Source organism: Acipenser ruthenus, chromosome 10 (assembly GCF_902713425.1).
Source record: "Acipenser ruthenus chromosome 10, fAciRut3.2 maternal haplotype, whole genome shotgun sequence".
In the NCBI taxonomy this organism is placed as follows: domain Eukaryota; kingdom Metazoa; phylum Chordata; class Actinopteri; order Acipenseriformes; family Acipenseridae; genus Acipenser; species Acipenser ruthenus.
The window spans coordinates 23,008,770-23,021,946 of NC_081198.1; the positions used below are offsets into that span (position 1 = coordinate 23,008,770).

Here is a 13,177-nt window from a genome sequence, read left to right on the forward strand (position 1 = left end):
TAAGAAGGAACTGGCATAGGGACATGTTCCACCACACTTGTCTGGTTAGCTGCATGCTCCCAGGAAACAAACTGCTGCTGTCTACATCATCACCACATGTGAATAAAAGAAAGAAAGACAGCAAGAAAGAAAGAGAGAAAGAAAGAGAGAAAGAGAGAAAGAAAGAAAGAGAGAAAGAAAAAAAAAGAAGTAAAACGGCGGGAAAACTTGCATCAACACTGGCACTCTCCCTCCAGCAGGGGTAGACAAAATGCTCACAGGAGAGATCCAGATCTGACTTTGACCAACGTTAGAGAAAGGTGTGCACCGTTCCCGGAGGTACTGCAATACCGGGCCGATGCGTGGAGTGGACGGAGCAAGCCCCTGTTCCATCTCCCGATTCCAAAAATCAATTTAATATATGGTCCCCTGATAGGGGACGTATCAGATATTAAACTGATAAGAACAGATACTACACTTGATCTTAGCCAAAAGGCCGAGAAGCGATGGCGACTTGGCCCTTGCCCGGGGCCCCCCAGCCCGGACGGCACAGGGGGATTCAAAGGTGGGTGCAAAATTCCAAGCACAAGCAGACCCCCAAAAAACGGGCTGCTGCTTCCAGAGGGGAAATGTGCAATTTAAGCAGGAGGGAACAAAACAAAGCAAAAACACACACATAACACCAAAAACAAAACATAAACTGGCGGAGTGCGTCTTACAAATAGTCATGCCAAGCTGCTATGCTGTGCAAGGTGCCTTGGGTAACTACAACTGTGCCTCGCTGGCTGGCTGGCTGGCTAAGAAGGAACTGGCATAGGGACATGTTCCACCACACTTGTCTGGTTAGCTGCATGCTCCCAGGAAACAAACTGCTGCTGTCTACATCATCACCACATGTGAATAAAAGAAAGAAAGACAGCAAGAAAGAAAGAGAGAAAGAAAGAGAGAAAGAGAGAAAGAAAGAGAGAAAGAAAGAAAGAGAGAAAGAAAAAAAAAGAAGTAAAACGGCGGGAAAACTTGCATCAACACTGGCACTCTCCCTCCAGCAGGGGTAGACAAAATGCTCACAGGAGAGATCCAGATCTGACTTTGACCAACGTTAGAGAAAGGTGTGCACCGTTCCCGGAGGTACTGCAATACCGGGCCGATGCGTGGAGTGGACGGAGCAAGCCCCTGTTCCATCTCCCGATTCCAAAAATCAATTTAATATATGGTCCCCTGATAGGGGACGTATCAGATATTAAACTGATAAGAACAGATACTACACTTGATCTTAGCCAAAAGGCCGAGAAGCGATGGCGACTTGGCCCTTGCCCGGGGCCCCCCAGCCCGGACGGCACAGGGGGATTCAAAGGTGGGTGCAAAATTCCAAGCACAAGCAGACCCCCAAAAAACGGGCTGCTGCTTCCAGAGGGGAAATGTGCAATTTAAGCAGGAGGGAACAAAACAAAGCAAAAACACACACATAACACCAAAAACAAAACATAAACTGGCGGAGTGCGTCTTACAAATAGTCATGCCAAGCTGCTATGCTGTGCAAGGTGCCTTGGGTAACTACAACTGTGCCTCGCTGGCTGGCTGGCTTGCTAAGAAGGTCCTGGCATAGGGACATGTTCCACCACACTTGTCTGGTTAGCTGCATGCTCCCAGGAAACAACCTGCTGCTGTCTACATCATCACCACATGTGAATAAAAGAAAGAAAGACAGCAAGAAAGAAAGAGAGAAAGAAAGAGAGAAAGAGAGAAAGAAAGAAAGAGAGAAAGAAAAAAAAAGAAGTAAAACGGCGGGAAAACTTGCATCAACACTGGCACTCTCCCTCCAGCAGGGGTAGACAAAATGCTCACAGGAGAGATCCAGATCTGACTTTGACCAACGTTAGAGAAAGGTGTGCACCGTTCCCGGAGGTACTGCAATACCGGGCCGATGCGTGGAGTGGACGGAGCAAGCCCCTGTTCCATCTCCCGATTCCAAAAATCAATTTAATATATGGTCCCCTGATAGGGGACGTATCAGATATTAAACTGATAAGAACAGATACTACACTTGATCTTAGCCAAAAGGCCGAGAAGCGATGGCGACTTGGCCCTTGCCCGGGGCCCCCCAGCCCGGACGGCACAGGGGGATTCAAAGGTGGGTGCAATATGTCAAGCACAAGCAGACCCCAAAAAAACGGGCTGCTGCTTCCAGAGGGGAAATGTGCAATTTAAGCAGGAGAAAACAAAACAAAGCAAAAACACACACATAACACCAAAAACAAAACATAAACTGGCGGAGTGCGTCTTACAAATAGTCATGCCAAGCTGCTATGCTGTGCAAGGTGCCTTGGGTAACTACAACTGTGCCTCGCTGGCTGGCTGGCTTGCTAAGAAGGTCCTGGCATAGGGACATGTTCCACCACACTTGTCTGGTTAGCTGCATGCTCCCAGGAAACAACCTGCTGCTGTCTACATCATCACCACATGTGAATAAAAGAAAGAAAGACAGCAAGAAAGAAAGAGAGAAAGAAAGAAAGAGAGAAAGAAAGAAAGAGAGAAAGAAAAAAAAAAAAGAAGTAAAACGGCGGGAAAACTTGCATCAACACTGGCACTCTCCCTCCAGCAGGGGTAGACAAAATGCTCACAGGAGAGATCCAGATCTGACTTTGACCAACGTTAGAGAAAGGTGTGCACCGTTCCCGGAGGTACTGCAATACCGGGCCGATGCGTGGAGTGGACGGAGCAAACCCCTGTTCCATCTCCCGATTCCAAAAATCAATTTAATATATGGTCCCCTGATAGGGGACGTATCAGATATTAAACTGATAAGAACAGTTTGTTTTTTTTTTTTTTTTATTAGAAAAATTCCACAAATTTATTATACAAACAATTTTCCAAATATATAGTCACATACATCAATAATTACAATATAAACAAACCCTTCCACCTTTCTCTTGCTGAATTATACCCCCATTTCAACACATCCCTTTTAACTCTACCCCTTATGTAACTACACACTCTTTCAATTATTACCTCCCCTTTTATCTCTATGTTATTTTTAATCAGTTTATTTCTACATTCCCATAATTCAAACTTAATTAAACTGAGAATTAACCATAACAGCCATTGTTGTTTTGTTTTTGTGGCACTCTTTACAAACCCTTTCAATATTACATCGTATGACAGCTTTGTTCCTGGTACCACCTTGTCTATGATCACTCTAGTTTTATTCCATACTGTTGCTGCAAATGGACATTCCCAAAACACATGTTCCTGTGTTTCTTCCACAAAACATGTTCCCCTAGGACAAAAAGCATTTCTGGTCAGTTTATGTCTGAATAACACCTCCCTTACAGCCATCCTTTTATGAAGCATCATCCAATTTAAATCTTTTAGGTTATTATCTAGCCCCTTTGGCTGAATATTTCCCCAAGTCTCAGGGGCCACTGAACTGTATTCTTTATTATAAAATACTTTCACCGATTCTTTATACAGTTCTTTATGCTCTGTGCGGATCTCTACCTCTTTACAGACTGGATTCTGCTTCAGCCACTTCACCGCATGTTGATAATGTCCTGGTAATTGCTCCGCTCTTGGTCCCATGTTATTTATTTTAACAAAATGTCTCATTGTAAATGAAAACCACAATCTAACAAAAAACTGAAAATTATGTTTAAATTCACCCTGCAAAGCTTTACATAAATTTGCCACAAATAAACAATCTAATTTCACAGGAATGTGAGGAACATCCCTCCCTCCTTTCTCCACAGCCTTATACATCTCCCCTCTCTTGATGTACTCATATTTCCCTCCCCACATAAACTCAAAAATCATACGAATAACACTTCTCCTATATCTTGGAGGCAACGGATATACATACGCTAGGTACAACAGAGAAGGTAACACGTCTGTTTTTAGAACCAACACCTTCCCCATATAGGTCAGTTTCCTTGCTTTCCACATATTTAACTTTTTATTCATTTTAACAATTTTGTCTGCCCAATTCTTTAAATCACTACCCCTTTGATAGAAATTAACCCCTAATATTTTAATCCCATCTGAAACTATGTTCAACCCCAAAGGTGTTTCCTTCCTGTTTTCCCAAGCTCCCAAGAACATGACATTTGTTTTACTCAAGTTTAACTTTGAACCCGATGCTAAAGAAAACAAGTCCATTAACTGAAATGCTCTCCTTATATCATTATCAGACTCTAAATATAAACTTGTGTCATCTGCATACTGTGCAATTTTTAATTCCACACCCCCACTCCCTGGAATAATTAACCCCTTCACCCCCTTATCTGCCCTCAGTGCTGCAGCGTAAGGTTCCATGAACAATACATAAAGTAAGGGGGATAGCGGACACCCCTGTCTCACCCCCGACCTTTGTTCAATTAGCTTCCCCAAGTGCCCATTCACATTGACTCTACTCACTACATCTTTATACATTATTCCTAAACATTTGATTAAATGACACCCAAAACCTAACCTCTCCAAAATTCTAAATAAAAACTGGTGGTTGACCCTATCAAATGCCTTTTCTTGATCAAGGCTCACTAAAATTAATGGAATATTCCTGTCCTGTACCCACCAAATTACATCTCTAGTCAATTGCAAATTCCATTGCGCTGATCTTCCCACTACCCCACATGTCTGGTCTTTATGTACAATGAAACCCATCACCCCCCTTAACCTATTAGTTACTGTCTTTGCTAAAATTTTATAATCCACATTTAATAAGGTCACAGGCCTCCAGTTTTTCAAATCCTTAATGTCCCCCTTTTTATATAATAAAGAAATAATCCCTTCCTTCATTGATTTTGACAATTCTCCTCTGTCAAACACTTCCTTTATTACCTCTTTAAACACTGGACCAATAATGTCCCAGAAAGCCCAATAAAACTCCCTTAGCAGTCCATCTGCCCCCGGCACTTTATTGTTTTTCATCTCATTTACAGCTGCTGTTAACTCGCTCAACTCAATAACCTTCTCCAATTCAATTTTACTCTCTTCTGGCACTCTAGATCCCAAATTATTTAAAAATGTATCTCCTGCTTTATCATCTATTTTCCTTTCTGAAAACAACTCCTCATAAAAATAACTTGCACTATCTACCATAGACTCATTATCCGATACCTCCCTTCCATCTTTATCTCTTAATCCCTCAATCATTCTTTTCTTTTGTTTCTCCCTCATAGGCTTGAAAAACTGATGACAACATTTTTCATTAGTCTCATAAAAGACTAGTTGGCTTCTAAACATGAATTTAGCAGCTCTGTTACTATAAATCGCCTTTAACCTCTCCTTACACAAACTATACTGCTCCCAATCCATATTCCCACCATTATTATCCTTCACCCGCATCTCCTCCAACCTCTTTTGTAAACCCAATATATCTTTCCTTTCCTCAAATGCTTTTGATTTACAATATCCCTGCGCAAACACCTTAACTTTTCGCTTCACATCCTCCCACCAATCAATCCAGGATTTGTAATAAGGTTTCAATTCCACCCACTCATTAAAATATAAAATAAATTGTTCCCTAAACTTTTTCTCTTCTAAAATTTTGCAATTCAATTTCCAATACCCGACACCAAATACTGGCCCGTTTAATATTACCCCTAAAGAAATCATATCATGATCTGAAAACCAAACAGGCAAAACAGAAAAATGTTCTAAAGTCAAATCATTGGTCACAAAGAAATAATCAATTCTACTCTTTGCACCCCTAGAATTTCTCCAGGTAAATCCTGGCTTTCCTTTATTTAACTTTTTAAAAGAATCTATTAAATTAAAATTAGACAAAATCAACCGTAAATCCTTGCAACTAAAATCTTCTGATTGAACTGCATCTAAACAGACATTAAAGTCTCCCCCCACTATTACATGCCTATTTGTCATTAATACATCCCCCAAACCCCAAAATAATTCTTTTCGCTCTTTCCTTGTTGGAGGAGCATATACATTAATTAATCTTAACTTTTGTCCCCTCCCATCCACATCTGCTACTAGTACCCTCCCTGGCACCATAGAAAAAGAATCCTTCACTTCTAACCCTCTATCCTTAAACAAAATCCCCACCCCTGATGAGTGCACACCCCCCACACTCCATCTCGATTCCCCCTGATCCCATTCCCTTGAAAACCCCTTTATGTCCCCTTCATCTTTTAAATGTACTTCTTGCAAAAAACAAACTGAAAACTTAATATACTTGAAAGAATTTAACACAGATGCTCTTTTCTGATTATTCCTCAAGCCCCTAACATTAACTGAAATTAAATTAATTGAAGCCATTTATAATTTATATTATTAAAAATAAACCCTTTATTTAAGCTTGGCTTGTAGGTCCTACTCCTTCCTCTTGTATTGCAGGTAAAATAGGTACAGCCAATGTAGTCTCATTAAATTGTTGGAGTTGAGCATTGTCCAGAAATTCCTCAACATTAAAATCACTGCTTTGTAATCCTAAATCCGACCGACATGGGCTCGCTGGTGACAACAAAAAGCTTCTCAGTTCAGAACCTAACTCAGTCCCACTCTCTGTTGATTTACTCCTCAGTTCTGTATCTGAATCTGGCAGATTATGTAAGCCATCAAACCTGTTTCCATGCTCTATCCCCTCCCCTTCCTTTGCTTTCTTTCCTTTTGCTAGCTTTTGTTCAGCTGCCTTCCTCTCATTCCCAGAATTTTTTTTCCTTTTCCCACTTTTCTTGTCCACATCCATCCAGCCCTCCTCCTTGCTTGTTTCTTGGTTCAGCTCCATCTTTTCCTCTAACATTTCCCTACTCGCCTCAATCTCCTCCCGCTCAGCCTCTTGAAAAGTTTGCCGAGCTTCCTCTTGGCCAGGCACTCTGCTTAACTCTGACTGAACCCCACTGCCACTTGAAATCACCTTATCCACAGCCACATTTTCCTCCTGTGCTTCGCTTACATCAGCGGGACCACCCCTTAGCTCTCCCCCATCTTGCTGCTCATTTTCTGGTTCCTTTTCTTGGTCCTCTCTAATCACCTCTGCAAAGGACCTTTTCTTCTGTGGGCATTGTCTAAAGAGATGCTCATCAGATCCACAAATATTACATTTTTTAACAAACGGACAGTCCTTTGTTTCATGTCCCAACTCCTCGCAGTTCCTACAACGAATTTGATTACAATGCATTTCTGTGTGACCAAAGGACATGCATTTTCGGCAGTATAGCGGTTGGCCAGAATAAAACAAGTAGCCTCTGTTGGGCCCAATAGAAAAGTTTGCCGGAGGGTGCCTATACCCATCGAAACCCTTGGCGTCTTGCCTTAATAGCACTTTGAATTGTCTCTTGCCATTCCAGATTCCCAATAGATCTCTCTGATAAACTGCACTCACTAGTACATCACAGTATTTCCCCAGAAAAGATTCAATATCCCAGTCAGATGCATAAGGATTAAACATGTGGACTGTTATAACTCTGAAATTGCGATTCCATAATGATTCAGCAGCATAATCCTTCACAGGAGCTTTCATTGAGTACACTTTGTATCTATCCCAAAATGTCATAAAAAGATCTTCAGAGTGAAAAGTAACATCTACGAACCTTGCCGCTGAATTCATCTGGATACAAAAGAAATCCATAGCTTCGAATCCAAGGCTCGCCATCAAAATCTTCTCCACAAATTCAATTCTTCCTGGGAAATCCACTCCCATATCTCCTCTCCATCTCAACCGAACTGTGTTCCGTAGTCCAGCCCTCGAAGCCGACCGATTAGCAGATGTCTTGTCCATCCTCTCCTCCTCGTATCACTCTCTCGTATCACTCTCTGCGGTCATGCCACATGAAAACGATCTTAGCCAAGAGGCCGAGAAGCGATGGCGACTTGGCCCTTGCCCGGGGCCCCCCAGCCCGGACGGCACAGGGGGATTCAAAGGTGGGTGCAAAATTCCAAGCACAAGCAGACCCCCAAAAAACGGGCTGCTGCTTCCAGAGGGGAAATGTGCAATTTAAGCAGGAGGGAACAAAACAAAGCAAAAACACACACATAACACCAAAAACAAAACATAAACTGGCGGAGTGCGTCTTACAAATAGTCATGCCAAGCTGCTATGCTGTGCAAGGTGCCTTGGGTAACTACAACTGTGCCTCGCTGGCTGGCTGGCTGGCTGGCTAAGAAGGAACTGGCATAGGGACATGTTCCACCACACTTGTCTGGTTAGCTGCATGCTCCCAGGAAACAACCTGCTGCTGTCTACATCATCACCACATGTGAATAAAAGAAAGAAAGACAGCAAGAAAGAAAGAGAGAAAGAAAGAGAGAAAGAGAGAAAGAAAGAGAGAAAGAAAGAAAGAGAGAAAGAAAAAAAAAAGAAGTAAAACGGCGGGAAAACTTGCATCAACACTGGCACTCTCCCTCCAGCAGGGATAGACAAAATGCTCACAGGAGAGATCCAGATCTGACTTTGACCAACGTTAGAGAAAGGTGTGCACCGTTCCCGGAGGTACTGCAATACCGGGCCGATGCGTGGAGTGGACGGAGCAAGCCCCTGTTCCATCTCCCGATTCCAAAAATCAATTTAATATATGGTCCCCTGATAGGGGACGTATCAGATATTAAACTGATAAGAACATTTTTTTTTTTTTTTTTTTTTTTTTAAGTTTTTATTTATTTTCCGTGGACAAAAATCATAAACATATAATCAAAAAACTCAATACAATACACATGAAAAAAACAATATCATATTACAGCCACGTCATAAAAACTTTCCAATAAAAACAAGGTCTGAAAGGACAATCAGATTAAAACAACTTCCATTTGAACAAGACAGTTTATGCGTCAAAAAACAACCCGCTTCACCCCCTATCATAAGACCATGAACCGGCACGAGTCCAAGTGGCAGGCACAGCCCAACAAGTGCTCCATCTCTCCCGGGCGATCTCTTCTCCTTCCCGCAGCGCATCCTGCATCTGATATTCTCTGAGCCTCTGACAAGCCAAAATCTTCACCTCCCCCGAGGTCAGCAGCTTTCCTTTAAAAACGAAAAGATTTCTTGCCTTCCACATGGCTTCTTTAAAACAGTTCAGTAAAACCCACAAGCATGTCCATTTTTCTTTCACTACAAACCCAGGCTTAACCCCGTGCAGCACCATTGCTTTTAAAATGTTTCTGTTGTTTAGAAACCCACTCAGGGTGTCTTCGGCCTCCCGCCAAACTTTTTTGGCTTGTCCACATCCCCAGAACAGATGCGCTGCGGTTTCTTCTGCCCCACAATCCTTAAAAGGACATCTAGGGGACTTCCCGAGGTTCCTGTGATACATAGTCGCCCGTACTGGGAGGATCTCGTGTACCGTCTGCCATGCCAAGTCCTTGTGCCGGTTCATGAGTCTCGGGTGAGCTACTTCCAGCCAAATCCCCTCCACAACCTGTGGGTTAAAAAAGAGACATTACACATTTTCTCTCTGTCTTGCACAAATTTCCGCACTTTACGGGGGTCCTGCCATACCTCTTTATCTAAAACAAAAAGTTCCTCTTTCTTTAAAAACAGTTTAATTTTATTATACAAAAAAGGAGCTTCCCATGATGTTGGCACAGTTAAAACAGGACAAAACATTTTAAAACCTCTTAGAATCGCTCCTAAGAAATATTTTACAAAATGTGCAGTTTTGTTTGACCCATAGAGACACAACCTCACATGGACAATTACAAAATGTAAAAGCAAGATCTTCGTGAGGTCAGGAACCCCCTTTCCTCCATTTTTTGCTGCCTTGTATACCACCTCCCTCTTTAACATCTCATTCTTCCTCCCCCAGAAGAAGCGCATCACACTGCGTGTCAGGGCACACAGGACATTCCTGGTTGGAGGGAACACTGCAGACAGGTAAACCAAGACAGGTAAAATAACAGATTTTAAAATTAAACACTTGCCTTCAAAAGTGAGTTCTCTGAGGCTCCACAGCCCCAGCTTTTGTGCAACCTTGGCAGTGACGCTGTCCCAATTCTGCACTCCAGACCCATGTTTATAGAATTTTACCCCTAAAATCTGAATAAAATCATTCTTTAAACACAACCCTATGCTGGGAACTCTGGCCCACTTCCCATACAGCATACACTCGCTTTTTCCCATGTTGACCTTGGATCCTGACGCCTTGCAGAACCCCTCGACCATTCCCACCGTTTTCTCCATTGAAAACTCATCTCGGCAAATAATCGACACGTCATCCATGTACAAAATACATTTCACTTGTTCTCCCCCACTCCCAGGTACGAACACTCCACAGGTCTGTTTATTCGCCCTAATGGCAATGGCTAAAGGTTCGATACAACATATAAACAGCAAAGGAGACAGTGGACAGCCTTGGCGCACTCCGCTTCGGATTTTAACTGGTTTAGACGTGCTCCCATTTACCAAAATAACACTTTGGATGTCTTCATACAAGACCTTAATCCAATTAACGAACCTGATTGGAAACCCCATTTTCAACAGTACACCAAACATGTACTTGTGCGCTATTCTATCATATGCCTTCTCTAAATCCAAATTCAGGATACTAAACGGGAACTCCCTCTCCCTGGCATAACAGATAGAGTCTCTCACGAGTATCAAGCTGTCCATTATCCTCCTACCTGGGACTGCACATACCTGGTCCTGATGGATGACTGTGTCGATCACCTGCCCCATCCTTCCAGTCAGGATCTTTGCCAGCAACTTATAGTCTGTGTTGAGGAGGCTGATCGGACGCCAGTTCTTCAAATCTTCCCGGTCTCCCTTCTTATAAAGCAAAGTGATGACGCTCCTCTTAAAAGAAGTGGCCATTTCCCCAGCATTAGAACTTTCTATAAAAACACTCAACAAATCATATTTTAAAACATTCCAAAAACACTTATAATATTCAGTGGGTAAGCCATCCTCCCCAGGCGTTTTCCCCATTTTGCTTGCTTTCAAAGCTCTATCCAGCTCTTCCAGAGAAAAGCTCTTTTCCAACCCCACCTTCTGTTCATTACTTAAAAATACATTAATGCCTTCAATCATTTCTTTACAATTCCTCTCCACCACCCTCTTTTCATCATACAAATTCTCATAAAAACTTTCCGCCACCTCACACATGCCTTTATTTCCATTCCTCACCACACCATCCTCCCCTTTTAACCCCTCCATCACCTGTTTTCTGTCAAATACTTTCTTAAAAAAGAACCTCGAACAGGTCTCTTCTTTCTCAATCCTCTCTATCTTGCTTTGCAGCATCACTGTCTCACTTTTTTTATACATGAAATGTTTTATTCTCTCCTTCACCCCCTTTATCTCTTCAGAGACTTCAAATCCTGCCCTCTCCTGCAAAAACAATCTCTGAAGCTTCTTTTCCAGCCATTTACATTTTTCTTTTGCTTTGCGTACTTTATCCCTGCCTTCATTTATAAAAAACAATTTGGTTCTCCTTTTAACAAAATCCCACCACTCACTCTTTTTCCCAAACAAAACCTGTAGAGACCTCCACCCTTTATACTTCTCTACATATTTCTCTCTTATTTTACTATCCTCTAATAATTTAACATTTAATTTCCACACTCCTTTTCCCTTTTCACTCACCCCTCCCAGATCCAATGTTGCCCTCACCATCACATGATCAGAGAAGAACATAGGCTCCAGTTTACAATCTTGACATTTCACCCCCTCAGAAATAAAGATCATATCGATCCTGGACTTACTTGTCCCCTGAGAGTTGCTCCAGGTAAAGCCCCCCTCAGGATGTATCATTTTATAACAATCTATCAACTTAAAGTCTTTAATTATTTTGTTCAATAACACAGATGTTTTATCCAATTTAAAATTTTCCTTCCCATCCTTCTTGTCACCCCCACTCCTCACACAATTCCAGTCCCCTCCCATCACTACCGGCATGGATGAACTAAGCTCCATCCTTACCAGTCCCAACAATTCAAGCCTCTGGTGTTTCTCCACAGGTGCATACACATTCACCAGCTTAATCTCTTGCTTATTACATACCACTCTCACCATAACAACCCTTCCATCCTGCAACACACTTTTCTCTTTAATTATACACTTATTATTTTTAAACAATATTGCCACTCCCGCATTCTTATTTTCATCTGTCCCCGACCACACTGATTCACCTTTCACCCACATGCTTTCCAACTCTCTATATTCTTTCTTAAACCCAATCCCACACTCTTGTAAAAAGAACACATCTGCATCAATACCTTCTAGATACTCTAAAACAGCCTTGCACCTGACCTTGCTCACCACACTCCTCACATTCACCGTTGCTATTATCAGCGCCATCGAGATCAGCAAAATGTGTAAAGACATATTCATAAAATTTTAGATGGTTCTATCCCCATGCTATCTGAGAGCCGCTGCACATTACCATCATCCAAAAAGGAAGTGCCCCCATGGTCTATTCCCCTCCCACCATACGACCTGTCACTCACTACCGAGGAGTCGGAGCCAGGAGAAACCGGGGTCTCCTGCCCAGCTTGCATACTGTCCTCCTTTTTTTAATTTTTCCCCTTTTTCCCCACTTTCATACCACTTTTCACCTCTTCTCCTTTCTCCAACTTCCTTTTCCCTGAAGCTTTCTCCTGCTCCATTTTCTGCCCATCTATGTTCCCTCCCTCCTCTTCCTGCACCTCCTCCTCCTCCTCCTCCATCTCCTCTTCACTAGACTCCCCTCCTGTTCTACCCTCTACACCCCCCCCTCCATGTCTTTTTTGAGGCATCTGACCACACGGGATAGGGCCCTCTTCCTGGATATCTGAAGAACCTGCCTCCCCCCCACTCTTATTTGACCTTTCTCCGAACCCTTCGCTGTCCTCTTCAGACTCCGTAACCTCCAGATCTTCTGCCAATGAAGATCCCTGCTGCTCCTTCTGTTCTTCCCCCCGATCTATCTCCTCCCCCTCACCGCCCCTCTGCTCTCCTCCCCACTCTGCCTGTCTCTTCCACTCACCCTCTCCACTGTCCCTCACCCCTCCCCCCTGCTGCTCACCACTTTCCATCCTCTCCTCTCCCTCTTCCTGTTGTTCCTTCTCCTCCCTCTCAAACCTCTTATACTTCTCCTTCCAATACCCATCCCTCTCCTCCTCCTCCCTCTCCTCTCTCTCCTCCCTCTCATACCTCTCATACCTCTCCTTCCTCTCCCTCTCCCTCTCCTCCCTCGCCCTCTCTTCACCCCTCTTTGCTCTGTTAGCAAAAGAGGATGGACAGTGCATAAAAAGGTGTTCACTACTGTCACACAGA

General features: G+C 42.9%; 4 non-coding genes and 1 pseudogene across 4 annotated transcripts; all 5 read right to left on the minus strand.

The window, feature by feature from the left end:
- Positions 1-296: 296 nt before the first annotated feature.
- Positions 297-487, minus strand: LOC131739132 (U2 spliceosomal RNA). The gene has a single exon (XR_009330299.1). It is a non-coding gene; the product is annotated as a U2 spliceosomal RNA (small nuclear RNA).
- Positions 488-1,085: 598 nt separating this feature from the next.
- On the minus strand, positions 1,086-1,276 carry LOC131739133 (U2 spliceosomal RNA). The gene has a single exon (XR_009330300.1). It is a non-coding gene; the product is annotated as a U2 spliceosomal RNA (small nuclear RNA).
- A 586-nt stretch (positions 1,277-1,862) lies between these two features.
- LOC131739134 (U2 spliceosomal RNA) lies at positions 1,863-2,053 on the minus strand. Its single transcript, XR_009330301.1, has one exon. It is a non-coding gene; the product is annotated as a U2 spliceosomal RNA (small nuclear RNA).
- A 585-nt stretch (positions 2,054-2,638) lies between these two features.
- LOC131738511 (U2 spliceosomal RNA) lies at positions 2,639-2,821 on the minus strand. Its single transcript, XR_009330000.1, has one exon. It is a non-coding gene; the product is annotated as a U2 spliceosomal RNA (small nuclear RNA).
- A 5,579-nt stretch (positions 2,822-8,400) lies between these two features.
- On the minus strand, positions 8,401-8,610 carry LOC131738524 (U2 spliceosomal RNA; annotated as a pseudogene).
- Between the last annotated feature and the right edge of the window lie 4,567 nt (positions 8,611-13,177).